This window comes from Ranitomeya imitator, chromosome 1, assembly GCF_032444005.1.
Source record: "Ranitomeya imitator isolate aRanImi1 chromosome 1, aRanImi1.pri, whole genome shotgun sequence".
NCBI classification, from domain to species: Eukaryota; Metazoa; Chordata; class Amphibia; order Anura; family Dendrobatidae; genus Ranitomeya; species Ranitomeya imitator.
Window position 1 is genome coordinate 661,039,165 of NC_091282.1, and position 12,712 is coordinate 661,051,876.

The 12,712-nt window shown below is 51.3% G+C and overlaps 1 protein-coding gene across 3 annotated transcripts in view; it reads left to right on the forward strand.

Moving 5' to 3' along the window:
- The window catches only part of SEMA4A (semaphorin 4A), a 145,842-nt gene that overhangs the window by 19,247 nt on the left and 113,883 nt on the right, over positions 1–12,712 (forward strand). The window contains exon 1 of one of the 3 annotated variants that reach the window (XM_069728883.1): positions 3,422–3,556. The exons of 1 other annotated variant lie outside the window; for it this stretch is intronic. The gene's annotated coding sequence lies outside the window, so the exon portion shown is untranslated. Of the gene's footprint in view, positions 1–3,421; positions 3,557–11,997; positions 12,017–12,712 lie in introns of those variants that run through there. One more of the 3 variants, XM_069728885.1, reaches the window with a different exon arrangement.

The window sequence follows — 12,712 nt, forward strand, 5'->3', positions numbered from 1 at the left end:
CCACAGGCTGGATCAGTAAAGAGCAGAGAGCTCCACTCCGACTCAGACGCCAGCAAGGTGGAGGTGGGGTACTGGTATGGGCTGGTATCATCAAAGACGAACTTGTGGGACCTTTTTGGGTTGAGGATGGAGTGAAGCTCAACTCCCAGACCTACTGCCAGTTTCTGGAAGACTTCTTCAAGCAGTGGTACAGGAAGAAGTCTGTATCGTTCAAGAAAAACATGATTTTCATGCAGGACAATGCTCCATCACATGCCTCCAACTACTCCACAGCGTGGCTGGCCAGTAAAGCTCTCAAAGAAGAAAAAATAATGACATGGCCCCCTTGTTCACCTGATCTGAACCCCATAGAGAACCTGTGGTCCCTCATAAAATGTGAGATCTACAGGGAGGGAAAACAGTCCACCTCTCGGAACAGTGTCTGGAGGCTGTGGTGGCCGCTGCAATGTTGATCGTAAACAGATCAAGCAACTGACAGAATCTATGGATGGAAGGCTGCTGAGTGTCATCATAAAGAAAGGTGGCTATATTGGTCACTAATTTTTTTTTTTTTGGGGGGGTTGTTTTTGCAAGTCAGAAATGTTTATTTCTAAATTTTATGCAGTTATATTGGTTTACCTGGTGAAAATAAACAAGTGAGATGCGAATATATTTGGTTTTTATTAAGTTGCCTAATAATTCTGCACAGTAATAGTTACCTGCACAAACAGATATCCTCCTAGGATAGCCAAATCTAAAAAAAAAACCACTCCAACTTCCAAAAATATTAAGCTTTGATATTTATGAGTCTTTTGGGTTGATTGAGAACATAGTAGTTGACCAATAATAAAAATAATCTTCCAAAATACAACTTGCCTAATAATTCTGCACACAGTGTATCTATTACCTATCTAATCTATCTATTATCTATCTATCGCTCTATCTAATCTATCTATCTAATCTATTATCAAATTTATCTATTATCTATCGCTCTATCTATTATTTATCTATCTATTATCTATCTAATCTATCTATCTATTACAGTCATGGTCAAAAGTATTGACACCCCTGCAGTTCTGTCAGATAATACTCAGTTTCTTCCTGAAAATGATTGCAAACATAAATGATTTGGTATTATTATCTTCATTTAATTTGTCTTGAATAAACACAAAAGAAAATGAAGCAAAAAGCAAAACATTGATCATTTCACACAAAACTCCAAAAATGGGCCAGACAAAAGTATTGGCACCCTCAGCCTAATACTTGGTTGCACAACCTTTAGCCAAAATAACTGCGACCAACCGCTTCCGGTAACCATCAATGAGTTTCTTACAATGCTCTGCTGGAATTTTAGACCATTCTTCTTTGGCAAACTGCTCCAGGTCTCTGATATGTGAAGGGTGCCTTCTCCAAACTGCCATTTTTAGATCTCTCCACAGGTGTTCTATGGGATTCAGGTGTGGACTCATTGCTGGTCACCTTAGAAGTCTCCAGTGCTTTCTCTCAAACCATTTTCTAGTGCTTTTTGAAGTGTGTTTTGGGTCATTGTCCTGCTGGAAGACCCATGACCTCTGAGGGAGACCCAGCTTTCTCACACTGGGCCCTACATTATGCTGCAAAATTTGTTGGTAGTCTTCAGACTTCATAATGCCATGCACATGGTCAAGCAGTCCAGTGCCAGAGGAAGCAAAGCAACCCCAAAACATCGGGGAACCTCCGCCATGTTTGACTGTAGGGACAGTGTTCTTTTCTTTGAATGCCTCTTTTTTTCTCCTGTAAACTCTATGTTGATGCCTTTGCCCAAAAAGCTGTACTTTTGTCTCATCTGACCAGAGAACATTCTTCCAAAACGTTTTAGGCTTTTTTAGGTAAGTTTTGGCAAACTCCACCCTGGCTTTTTTATGTCTCAGGGTAAGAAGTGGGGTCTTCCTGGGTCTCCTACCATACAGTCCCTTTTCATTCAGACGCAGACGGATAGTACGGGTTGACACTGTTGTACCCTCGGACTGCAGGGCAGCTTGAACTTGCTTGGATGTTAGTCGAGGTTCTTTATCCAACATCCGCACAATCTTGCGTTGAAATCTCTTGTCAATTTTTCTTTTCCGTCCACATCTAGGTAGGTTAGCCACAGTGCCATGGGCTTTAAACTTCTTGATGACACTGCGCACGGTAGACACAGGAACATTCAGGTCTTTGGAGATGGACTTGTGGCCTTGAGATTGCTCATGCTTCCTCACAATTTGGTTTCTCAAGTCCTCAGACAGTTCTTTGGTCTTCTTTCTTTTCTCCATGCTCAATGTGGTAAACACAAGGACACAGGACAGACATTGAGTCAACTTTAATCCATGTCAACTGGCTGCAAGTGTGATTTAGTTATTGCCAACACCTGTTAGGTGCCACAGGTAAGTTACAGGTGCAGTTAATTACGCAAATTAGAGAAGCATCACATGATTTCTCGAACAGTGCCAATAATTTTGTCCACCCCCTTTTTTATGTTTGGTGTGGAATTATATCCAATTTGGCTTTAGGACAATTCTTTTTGTGTTTTTTTCATTTAAGACAAATTAAATGATGATAATAATAACAAAGAATTTGTGTTTGCAATAATTTTCAGGAAGAAAATGAGTATTATCTGACAGAATTGCAGGGGTGTCAATCTATCTATTATCTATCTATTATCTAATCTATTATCTATCACTCTATCTATTATCTATTTATCTCTCTCTCTATTGTCTATCAATGGCTCCCGATGTCTGAGGTGACTCTCCCGGGCACAATTACGAGTGAGTGGTGGCAGTACTATGTGCCCGGTGTGGGTGAGCGGGTGTGTGGCGTGTTTATAGGATTACACAGCGTTTCTAGCTGCGGCCTTGATCCTCCCCGTTGTTAACCCTTTCCCTGCTGTCCCGGTCATACTCTGGACTGTCGGATTCCGCCACTAGTGAGGCTTCTGCAGACTGTCAGGTCAGTACTTTCCGTCCCTACATGATGGGCTCCTGCTGCCCCTTTTTCTTATACTCTGTGTTTCTATTCCTCATCATTTCCTTCCTCTCGGATTGCTGTCATTGAATAGAGACACTTATTATTCACATTCAGAGGATGAAAACCTTTGTCCTGCACACACAGCTGATGGGCTCGTTACAATGTGTCAGTGTGGGCATTTATCCGGTAAGACACTGACACAATGTAACAAACCATCAGCTGTACCGGTCTCGGTCAGGATGGGTCTTCAGCTTTTCATTGTCAATAAGCAAAGAGGTTTTCAAACACGATTATCCACCTCCCAACCCTGAGCTGAGAGGTTTGTAAGACGAGCTTCCAATGTCCCGGGGTGCAGGGGCCACACACTGTCATACCTCCGGTGTGGGGACGCTGTGGGTGGGTGGATCGTGGCTCCTTCCTGTCCACAGGTGAGGAGGAGGCTCTCGCCCTGTGGGTGTCACATTCCTGCTGCGCTATGTGGTCGGTTGACGTAGAGTTTCAGTCAGTAAATGATTTCCGGACAGTTCATCAATGTGAGTCAATGAGGTGAAGATCCGCAGTCTGCCTGTGCCAGGCTCCTGACAACCGACACCAGGTAATGGAGAGGTAGAGGGAGGGTATCCTACTGTGCCAGGCTCCTGACAACCGACACCAGGTAATGGAGAGGTAGAGGGAGGGTATCCTACTGTGCCAGGCTCCTGACAACCGACACCAGGTAATGGAAAGGTAGAGGGAGGGTATCCTACTGTGCCAGGCTCCTGACAACCGACACCAGGTAATGGAGAGGTAGAGGGAGGGTATCCTACTGTACAAGGCTCCTGACAACCGACACCAGGTAATGGAGAGGTAGAGGGAGGGTATCCTACTGTGCCAGGCTCCTGACAACCGACACCAGGTAATGGAGAGGTAGAGGGAGGGTATCCTACTGTGCCAGGCTCCTGACAACCGACACCAGGTAATGGAGAGGTAGAGGGAGGGTATCCTACTGTGCCAGGCTCCTGACAACCGACACCAGGTAATGGAGAGGTAGAGGGAGGGTATCCTACTGTGCCAGGCTCCTGACAACCGACACCAGGTAATGGAGAGGTAGAGGGAGGGTATCCTACTGTGCCAGGCTCCTGACAACCGACACCAGGTAATGGAAAGGTAGAGGGAGGGTATCCTACTGTGCCAGGCTCCTGACAACCGACACCAGGTAATGGAGAGGTAGAGGGAGGGTATCCTACTGTGCCAGGCTCCTGACAACCGACACCAGGTAATGGAGAGGTAGAGGGAGGGTATCCTACTGTACAAGGCTCCTGACAACCGACACCAGGTAATGGAGAGGTAGACGGAGGGTATCCTACTGTGCCAGGCTCCTGACAACCGACACCAGGTAATGGAGAGGTAGAGGGAGGGTATCCTACTGTGCCAGGCTCCTGACAACCGACACCAGGTAATGGAGAGGTAGAGGGAGGGTATCCTACTGTGCCAGGCTCCTGACAACCGACACCAGGTAATGGAGAGGTAGAGGGAGGGTATCCTACTGTGCCAGGCTCCTGACAACCGACACCAGGTAATGGAGAGGTAGAGGGAGGGTATCCTACTGTGCCAGGCTCCTGACAACCGACACCAGGTAATGGACAGGTAGAGGGAGGGTATCCTACTGTGCCAGGCTCCTGACAACCGACACCAGGTAATGGAGAGGTAGAGGGAGGGTATCCTACTGTGCCAGGCTCCTGACAACCGACACCAGGTAATGGAGAGGTAGAGGGAGGGTATCCTACTGTGCCAGGCTCCTGACAACCGACACCAGGTAATGGAGAGGTAGAGGGAGGGTATCCTACTGTACCAGGCTCCTGACAACCGACACCAGGTAATGGAGAGGTAGAGGGAGGGTATCCTACTGTGCCAGGCTCCTGACAACCGACACCAGGTAATGGAGAGGTAGAGGGAGGGTATCCTACTGTGCCAGGCTCCTGACAACCGACACCAGGTAATGGAGAGGTAGAGGGAGGGTATCCTACTGTACCAGGCTCCTGACAACCGACACCAGGTAATGGAGAGGTAGAGGGAGGGTATCCTACTGTGCCAGGCTCCTGACAACCGACACCAGGTAATGGAGAGGTAGAGGGAGGGTATCCTACTGTACCAGGCTCCTGACAACCGACACCAGGTAATGGAGAGGTAGAGGGAGGGTATCCTACTGTGCCAGGCTCCTGACAACCGACACCAGGTAATGGAGAGGTAGAGGGAGGGTATCCTACTGTGCCAGGCTCCTGACAACCGACACCAGGTAATGGACAGGTAGAGGGAGGGTATCCTACTGTACCAGGCTCCTGACAACCGACACCAGGTAATGGAGAGGTAGAGGGAGGGTATCCTACTGTACCAGGCTCCTGACAACCGACACCAGGTAATGGAGAGGTAGAGGGAGGGTATCCTACTGTGCCAGGCTCCTGACAACCGACACCAGGTAATGGAGAGGTAGAGGGAGGGTATCCTACTGTGCCAGGCTCCTGACAACCGACACCAGGTAATGGAGAGGTAGAGGGAGGGTATCCTACTGTGCCAGGCTCCTGACAACCGACACCAGGTAATGGAGAGGTAGAGGGAGGGTATCCTACTGTGCCAGGCTCCTGACAACCGACACCAGGTAATGGAGAGGTAGAGGGAGGGTATCCTACTGTGCCAGGCTCCTGACAACCGACACCAGGTAATGGAGAGGTAGAGGGAGGGTATCCTACTGTGCCAGGCTCCTGACAACCGACACCAGGTAATGGAGAGGTAGAGGGAGGGTATCCTACTGTGCCAGGCTCCTGACAACCGACACCAGGTAATGGACAGGTAGAGGGAGGGTATCCTACTGTACCAGGCTCCTGACAACCGACACCAGGTAATGGAGAGGTAGAGGGAGGGTATCCTACTGTACCAGGCTCCTGACAACCGACACCAGGTAATGGAGAGGTAGAGGGAGGGTATCCTACTGTGCCAGGCTCCTGACAACCGACACCAGGTAATGGAGAGGTAGAGGGAGGGTATCCTACTGTGCCAGGCTCCTGACAACCGACACCAGGTAATGGAGAGGTAGAGGGAGGGTATCCTACTGTGCCAGGCTCCTGACAACCGACACCAGGTAATGGAGAGGTAGAGGGAGGGTATCCTACTGTACCAGGCTCCTGACAACCGACACCAGGTAATGGAGAGGTAGAGGGAGGGTATCCTACTGTGCCAGGCTCCTGACAACCGACACCAGGTAATGGAGAGGTAGAGGGAGGGTATCCTACTGTGCCAGGCTCCTGACAACCGACACCAGGTAATGGACAGGTAGAGGGAGGGTATCCTACTGTACCAGGCTCCTGACAACCGACACCAGGTAATGGAGAGGTAGAGGGAGGGTATCCTACTGTACCAGGCTCCTGACAACCGACACCAGGTAATGGAGAGGTAGAGGGAGGGTATCCTACTGTGCCAGGCTCCTGACAACCGACACCAGGTAATGGAGAGGTAGAGGGAGGGTATCCTACTGTGCCAGGCTCCTGACAACCGACACCAGGTAATGGAGAGGTAGAGGGAGGGTATCCTACTGTACCAGGCTCCTGACAACCGACACCAGGTAATGGAGAGGTAGAGGGAGGGTATCCTACTGTGCCAGGCTCCTGACAACCGACACCAGGTAATGGACAGGTAGAGGGAGGGTATCCTACTGTGCCAGGCTCCTGACAACCGACACCAGGTAATGGAGAGGTAGAGGGAGGGTATCCTACTGTGCCAGGCTCCTGACAACCGACACCAGGTAATGGAGAGGTAGAGGGAGGGTATCCTACTGTGCCAGGCTCCTGACAACCGACACCAGGTAATGGAGAGGTAGAGGGAGGGTATCCTACTGTACCAGGCTCCTGACAACCGACACCAGGTAATGGAGAGGTAGAGGGAGGGTATCCTACTGTGCCAGGCTCCTGACAACCGACACCAGGTAATGGAGAGGTAGAGGGAGGGTATCCTACTGTGCCAGGCTCCTGACAACCGACACCAGGTAATGGAGAGGTAGAGGGAGGGTATCCTACTGTACCAGGCTCCTGACAACCGACACCAGGTAATGGAGAGGTAGAGGGAGGGTATCCTACTGTGCCAGGCTCCTGACAACCGACACCAGGTAATGGAGAGGTAGAGGGAGGGTATCCTACTGTACCAGGCTCCTGACAACCGACACCAGGTAATGGAGAGGTAGAGGGAGGGTATCCTACTGTGCCAGGCTCCTGACAACCGACACCAGGTAATGGAGAGGTAGAGGGAGGGTATCCTACTGTGCCAGGCTCCTGACAACCGACACCAGGTAATGGACAGGTAGAGGGAGGGTATCCTACTGTGCCAGGCTCCTGACAACCGACACCAGGTAATGGAGAGGTAGAGGGAGGGTATCCTACTGTGCCAGGCTCCTGACAACCGACACCAGGTAATGGAGAGGTAGAGGGAGGGTATCCTACTGTACCAGGCTCCTGACAACCGACACCAGGTAATGGAGAGGTAGAGGGAGGGTATCCTACTGTGCCAGGCTCCTGACAACCGACACCAGGTAATGGAGAGGTAGAGGGAGGGTATCCTACTGTGCCAGGCTCCTGACAACCGACACCAGGTAATGGAGAGGTAGAGGGAGGGTATCCTACTGTACCAGGCTCCTGACAACCGACACCAGGTAATGGAGAGGTAGAGGGAGGGTATCCTACTGTGCCAGGCTCCTGACAACCGACACCAGGTAATGGAGAGGTAGAGGGAGGGTATCCTACTGTACCAGGCTCCTGACAACCGACACCAGGTAATGGAGAGGTAGAGGGAGGGTATCCTACTGGGCCAGGCTCCTGACAACCGACACCAGGTAATGGAGAGGTAGAGGGAGGGTATCCTACTGTACCAGGCTCCTGACAACCGACACCAGGTAATGGAGAGGTAGAGGGAGGGTATCCTACTGTACCAGGCTCCTGACAACCGACACCAGGTAATGGAGAGGTAGACGGAGGGTATCCTACTGTGCCAGGCTCCTGACAACCGATACCAGGTAATGGAGAGGTAGAGGGAGGGTATCCTACTGTACCAGGCTCCTGACAACCGACACCAGGTAATGGAGAGGTAGACGGAGGGTATCCTACTGTACCAGGCTCCTGACAACCGACACCAGGTAATGGAGAGGTAGAGGGAGGGTATCCTACTGTACCAGGCTCCTGACAACCGACACCAGGTAATGGAGAGGTAGAGGGAGGGTTTCCTACTGTACCAGGCTCCTGACAACCGACACCAGGTAATGGAGAGGTAGAGGGAGGGTATCCTACTGGGCCAGGCTCCTGACAACCGACACCAGGTAATGGAGAGGTAGAGGGAGGGTATCCTACTGTACCAGGCTCCTGACAACCGACACCAGGTAATGGAGAGGTAGAGGGAGGGTATCCTACTGTACCAGGCTCCTGACAACCGACACCAGGTAATGGAGAGGTAGACGGAGGGTATCCTACTGTGCCAGGCTCCTGACAACCGACACCAGGTAATGGAGAGGTAGAGGGAGGGTATCCTACTGTACCAGGCTCCTGACAACCGACACCAGGTAATGGAGAGGTAGACGGAGGGTATCCTACTGTACCAGGCTCCTGACAACCGACACCAGGTAATGGAGAGGTAGAGGGAGGGTATCCTACTGTACCAGGCTCCTGACAACCGACACCAGGTAATGGAGAGGTAGAGGGAGGGTTTCCTACTGTACCAGGCTCCTGACAACCGACACCAGGTAATGGAGAGGTAGACGGAGGGTATCCTACTGTGCCAGGCTCCTGACAACCGACACCAGGTAATGGAGAGGTAGAGGGAGGGTATCCTACTGTGCCAGGCTCCTGACAACCGACACCAGGTAATGGAGAGGTAGACGGAGGGTATCCTACTGTGCCAGGCTCCTGACAACCGACACCAGGTAATGGAGAGGTAGAGGGAGGGTATCCTACTGTACCAGGCTCCTGACAACCGACACCAGGTAATGGAGAGGTAGAGGGAGGATATCCTACTGTGCCAGGCTCCTGACAACCGACACCAGGTAATGGAGAGGTAGAGGGAGGGTATCCTACTGTACAAGGCTCCTGACAACCGACACCAGGTAATGGAGAGGTAGAGGGAGGGTATCCTACTGTGCCAGGCTCCTGACAACCGACACCAGGTAATGGAGAGGTAGAGGGAGGGTATCCTACTGTGCTGGGCTCCTGACAACCGACACCAGGTAATGGAGAGGTAGAGGGAGGGTATCCTACTGTGCCAGGCTCCTGACAACCGACACCAGGTAATGGAGAGGTAGAGGGAGGGTATCCTACTGTACAAGGCTCCTGACAACCGACACCAGGTAATGGAGAGGTAGACGGAGGGTATCCTACTGTGCCAGGCTCCTGACAACCGACACCAGGTAATGGAGAGGTAGAGGGAGGGTATCCTACTGTGCCAGGCTCCTGACAACCGACACCAGGTAATGGAGAGGTAGAGGGAGGGTATCCTACTGTACAAGGCTCCTGACAACCGACACCAGGTAATGGAGAGGTAGACGGAGGGTATCCTACTGTGCCAGGCTCCTGACAACCGACACCAGGTAATGGAGAGGTAGAGGGAGGATATCCTACTGTGCCAGGCTCCTGACAACCGACACCAGGTAATGGAGAGGTAGAGGGAGGGTATCCTACTGTGCCAGGCTCCTGACAACCGACACCAGGTAATGGAGAGGTAGAGGGAGGGTATCCTACTGTGCCAGGCTCCTGACAACCGACACCAGGTAATGGAGAGGTAGAGGGAGGGTATCCTACTGTGCCGAGCTCCTGACAACCGACACCAGGTAATGGAGAGGTAGAGGGAGGGTATCCTACTGTGCCAGGCTCCTGACAACCGACACCAGGTAATGGAGAGGTAGAGGGAGGGTATCCTACTGTACAAGGCTCCTGACAACCGACACCAGGTAATGGAGAGGTAGACGGAGGGTATCCTACTGTGCCAGGCTCCTGACAACCGACACCAGGTAATGGAGAGGTAGAGGGAGGATATCCTACTGTGCCAGGCTCCTGACAACCGACACCAGGTAATGGAGAGGTAGAGGGAGGGTATCCTACTGTACAAGGCTCCTGACAACCGACACCAGGTAATGGAGAGGTAGACGGAATGTATCCTACTGTGCCGGGCTCCTGACAACCGACACCAGGTAATGGAGAGGTAGAGGGAGGGTATCCTACTGTGCCGGGCTCCTGACAACCGACACCAGGTAATGGAGAGGTTGAGGGAGGGTATCCTACTGTGCCAGGCTCCTGACAACCGACACCAGGTAATGGAGAGGTAGAGGGAGGGTATCCTACTGTACAAGGCTCCTGACAACCGACACCAGGTAATGGAGAGGTAGACGGAGGGTATCCTACTGTGCCAGGCTCCTGACAACCGACACCAGGTAATGGAGAGGTAGAGGGAGGGTATCCTACTGTGCCGGGCTCCTGACAACCGACACCAGGTAATGGAGAGGTAGAGGGAGGGTATCCTACTGTACAAGGCTCCTGACAACCGACACCAGGTAATGGAGAGGTAGATGGAGGGTATCCTACTGTGCCAGGCTCCTGACAACCGACACCAGGTAATGGAGAGGTAGAGGGAGGGTATCCTACTGTGCCGGGCTCCTGACAACCGACACCAGGTAATGGAGAGGTAGAGGGAGGGTATCCTACTGTACAAGGCTCCTGACAACCGACACCAGGTAATGGAGAGGTAGGCGGAGGGTATCCTACTGTGCCAGGCTCCTGACAACCGACACCAGGTAATGGAGAGGCAGAGGGAGGGTATCCTACTGTGCCAGGCTCCTGACAACCGACACCAGGTAATGGAGAGGTAGAGGGAGGGTATCCTACTGTACCAGGCTCCTGACAACCGACACCAGGTAATGGAGAGGTAGAGGGAGGGTATCCTACTGTGCCAGGCTCCTGACAACCGACACCAGGTAATGGAGAGGTAGAGGGAGGGTATCCTACTGTACCAGGCTCCTGACAACCGACACCAGGTAATGGAGAGGTAGAGGGAGGGTATCCTACTGTGCCAGGCTCCTGACAACCGACACCAGGTAATGGAGAGGTAGAGGGAGGGTATCCTACTGTACCAGGCTCCTGACAACCGACACCAGGTAATGGAGAGGTAGAGGGAGGGTATCCTACTGTGCCAGGCTCCTGACAACCGACACCAGGTAATGGAGAGGTAGAGGGAGGGTATCCTACTGTACCAGGCTCCTGACAACCGACACCAGGTAATGGAGAGGTAGAGGGAGGGTATCCTACTGTGCCAGGCTCCTGACAACCGACACCAGGTAATGGAGAGGTAGAGGGAGGGTATCCTACTGTACCAGGCTCCTGACAACCGACACCAGCTAATGGAGAGGTAGAGGGAGGGTTTCCTACTGTGGCAGGCTCCTGACAACCGACACCAGGTAATGGAGAGGTAGAGGGAGGGTATCCTACTGTACCAGGCTCCTGACAACCGACACCAGGTAATGGAGAGGTAGAGGGAGGGTATCCTACTGTGCCAGGCTCCTGACAACCGACACCAGGTAATGGAGAGGTAGAGGGAGGATATCCTACTGTGCCAGGCTCCTGACAACCGACACCAGCTAATGGAGAGGTAGAGGGAGGGTATCCTACTGTACCAGGCTCCTGACAACCGACACCAGGTAATGGAGAGGTAGAGGGAGGGTATCCTACTGTGCCAGGCTCCTGACAACAGACACCAGGTAATGGAGAGGTAGACGGAGGGTATCCTACTGTACCAGGCTCCTGACAACAGACACCAGGTAATGGAGAGGAAGAGGGAGGGTATCCTACTGTGCCGGGCTCCTGACAACCGACACCAGGTAATGGAGAGGTAGAGGGAGGGTATCCTACTGTACCAGGCTCCTGACAGCCAACACCAGGTAATGGAGAGGTAGAGGGAGGGTATCCTACTGTGCTAGGCTCCTGACAACCTACACCATGTAATGGAGAGGTAGAGGGAGGGTATCTTACTGTGCCAGGCTCCTGACAACAGACACCAGGTAATGGTGAGGTAGAGGGAGGGTATCCTACTGTACCAGGCTCCTGACAACCGACACCAGGTAATGGAGAGGTAGAGGGAGGGTATCCTACTGGGCCAGGCTCCTGACAACTGACACCAGGTAACAGAGAGGTAGAAGGTTAACCAAACTGAGTTGGGTTTCTGACAACCTCACACTAGGATCACTCACAATAAGTTAAAGCAGTGCTATACTGTGTCTTTAAATATAATATGGCGCTGTCTCTTTAAATGCAGTTTGGCAATGTATGTTGTTTTTTATTGTAATTTTTATTGAATTTTTTCAAATTTTACAGTAAAAGAATAAATAATGAGGCATTTTAGATGTTTCACAATCATTTATAGGTTAACAATCAATCTTATACATAGGAATAGTTAAACATTTTCAAGTAGATAAAGAGTAACATTTTACAAATAAACACACAGCCTCAGACAAAAGGAAAAGGGGGGGAATGATGTGGAATGCTATGACCTCTTTATAGCCATCTCATAGAGGTCATATATATAACATGGAACAAAAGGAATCCCAAGGGGACCAAACAAGGTAAAATCTCTACAGAATTGTCCCTAAGGGCTGCCTGGTATTCAGAGTTCCTGATAGCTTTGATGCGAGAATATAGATCTAGTTGGGAAGCTGGAGAGGTTTTCTTCCAATGGCAGGCAATCACAAAGCGTGCTG